Source organism: Eschrichtius robustus, chromosome 6 (genome assembly GCF_028021215.1).
Source record: "Eschrichtius robustus isolate mEscRob2 chromosome 6, mEscRob2.pri, whole genome shotgun sequence".
In the NCBI taxonomy this organism is placed as follows: Eukaryota; Metazoa; Chordata; class Mammalia; order Artiodactyla; family Eschrichtiidae; genus Eschrichtius; species Eschrichtius robustus.
The window spans coordinates 60,458,552-60,461,251 of record NC_090829.1 but is presented as its reverse complement, the minus strand read 5'-3'; the positions used below and the strand labels follow the sequence as shown (position 1 = coordinate 60,461,251).

The window sequence follows — 2,700 nt, the reverse complement described above, 5'->3', positions numbered from 1 at the left end:
CCCCCCAAGTTTATGTTTCAGATCTTTTTGGCTGGTGCAGACCTTTTGTCAAAGATGCTTTGGCTATTTTTCTCAATATAAAAAGAAGTTTGTAAACAATAAAACCCCAAAAGAACATGGAGAAGACGAACACATTACATTTACATAAACTAGGCCACCTAGCAATCACCAAATCAGCTACTTGTGAAGTCCTACGAAGCCCAGACAAATACAATAACTAGAGGGGGACAGCAATTGGGGGAGACAAGAACCCAGGATCAGACACACATCACCCAATGCATTCTATTGCATTTGCCCTGTTACAACACAGTGAGGTAGGTTTGCAGTGATCTCACAGCATGTAAACGAAACCCCCTTTTCTCCTTTAGCTACCATGACACTAATTACTGCTGTAGCAGGGCAGGACACTGGCTCTGGGAACCACAAAGAAACCATCACTGATGGTCTCTCTGGAAACCAAGGAGGAAAAGTCCAGAATTGTTAAAGATTAAGGATCTTGTCCTTGCTTCATATATCCATCCCTGGGCAGCTCAAGATGGGTACAGAGGCATCATTCTTAAAACCTGTCCTTACCAACTCACAGTTGTTACAAAAACACATACAATACACCCTGTTGCGTATGTTAGGCCTAGCCCAATCCAGTGAAGGATGGACCTGGTATGTAAAGCGAGTCCTATGCCCTGGGATTAGAGGTCTGGAACAGGAATCGTTTATCACACATACAGATGACCTCTGCCTAATCTTGGCTTCCCCTCTCTGCACCTTTTACCTGGCCCAGCCTCTCCTAACCTCTCTGTACCACCTTTTCCTGTTCAGACCAATTTCCAATCTTTCAGTAGAAGGAGACCAAGTCATGGGGCAACCCAGTTAAAACCTAGTCTCCCATGAAACATTGAAGATGGAGGGGTTTCAAGAGGACACTGTGGCAGAAAAGCCAGGTCTAATTGGCAAAAATGAGGTAGTTCAATAGGCTATATGCTCCAAATAGTTGTTCTCTCTGGTGATAGAGCAACAGAAAGTATTCCTGCTGTGCAGACCTGGAGCTGCTGCCGACTTATTCCTGAGATTGCGCACATACCTGAGAACACAGTGCAGGAATGAGGGCCTTAGATTAAAATACACAAAAATACAAAACCAGAATATTTATATTATGAAAAAAGAAAGTTAAAATGCACAAGATACGTCATTCGCACACAGCTAGTGCAGTTGGCATCCTGAAGAAAGTGGGACCCAAGGTACAGTCATCCAAGGGAGCAAATAAATAAAATTGTATTGGCCCAGAACGGGGTGGGAGTGAGCTTAGAAGCAGCAGGTCTGCAGCTGTTCCCTCAACCCCCCTTTTGCCTATCATCACAACCCACTGCTTGGGACAGTTCTCTCAGCACTCTATCCCAGGAGGGGGTTATGAGGAGACAAGATGTGGAAAACCCTGCCTTACCCCTGAGATATTTCCTCCCACAGAATGCAGTGGCTTGTGGGTTGGGTCCATCAATCTGATCTCACACTTAATCTTTTCACTCTGGCACGGGAAATATTATTCCATATCCTTCTTGAAGAGTAAAACAACTTCCCTATCCAGGCCACTTTCAAAAGCTGGAGATTCTGGGGGTGGAGACTCAGATAAAGCATGCAGGAAGCCCCCCAAAGCCCTCACGTGCATTTGGATAGAGCATGATTGGAGTTTCTTTGCCTCGCCCCTTCCCCCCACCAAGAGGGGAGAGGGGGTGACGCTTTGGCCCCTGGCCTGAGATACATGGCAGTGCCAGCTGCCCCCTACCCACACTGTCCCCCCTTTCTCCACTCTGCCGATTGATGCCTGTTCCTCAAAACTTTCTGATCACAAACGGAAAGCCCCCACCCACTGTGGCTCAGTTCTGGGCCTCTGGGAGCATGGCAGGGCTATGGATCTCTTCTTCCTCCTCCTGAAAGTAGGCTGGCTTTCCCTGTGAGCTGGGAGCTTGCTGGGCCTTCAGTGGACACGAGGCTACCATATGGTTCATGCTCTGGCAGAAGTGGCACTTCTTGGGCTGGGGTGGCAGTTTGCATTCCTTGGCGTGATGGTCTAGACCTCCACAGTTGTAGGACCTGTCTCTCTTTGATCTGCGTTTCTGCATGTTCTTCCCTTTGGGCCGCCTCTCACTCCCAATGCAGGACACCCCACCAGGGCCGGTGACGCGGATAGATTCCAGGCCCTTGGCAGACTTCTTAAAGGTGAACTCTACGGCCTCACCCTCCTTGAGGCTCCGGAAGCCCTCCATGTGCAGCTTACTCTGGTGCACAAAGACATCCACCGGGGGCTCGAGTGCGACCCCGGCACGGGCAGGAAGCCGAATCCCATGCGCACGTTGAACCACGTACAGCCGCCGGCTCCGCGCAGCAGCTGCGGCTCCTCGGCCGCCCGGGCCGCGTCCTCCTGCGCCTCCTCCGGCGCCTTGGCGCCGCCACCTGCAAACTGCTGGTTTGACACAGAGCCCATGGTAGTCGGCTGAGCCCGCGGCCCCGGGCCCCAGGTCGGCCGGCTGCTGGCCCCAGAGAAGTCCGGAGGCCTAAACTCTTATGTTTATGCGTTAGTTTATGAAGAAGGAGAGCTAGGAGGAGCACCAAGCAGCCTGCAGTATTCACCGAACAGAGGTAGGCCAGGCTAAGCGGAAAGTCAGAATCTATGCCAAAGTTCACTTCAGTGCCTAGCACAAGATCTGG

At 50.7% G+C, this 2,700-nt stretch overlaps 1 pseudogene; it reads right to left on the bottom strand.

Annotated features, from left to right (window-relative positions):
- Positions 1 to 1,868: 1,868 nt before the first annotated feature.
- Positions 1,869 to 2,476, bottom strand: LOC137765640 (protein lin-28 homolog A pseudogene; annotated as a pseudogene).
- Between the last annotated feature and the right edge of the window lie 224 nt (positions 2,477 to 2,700).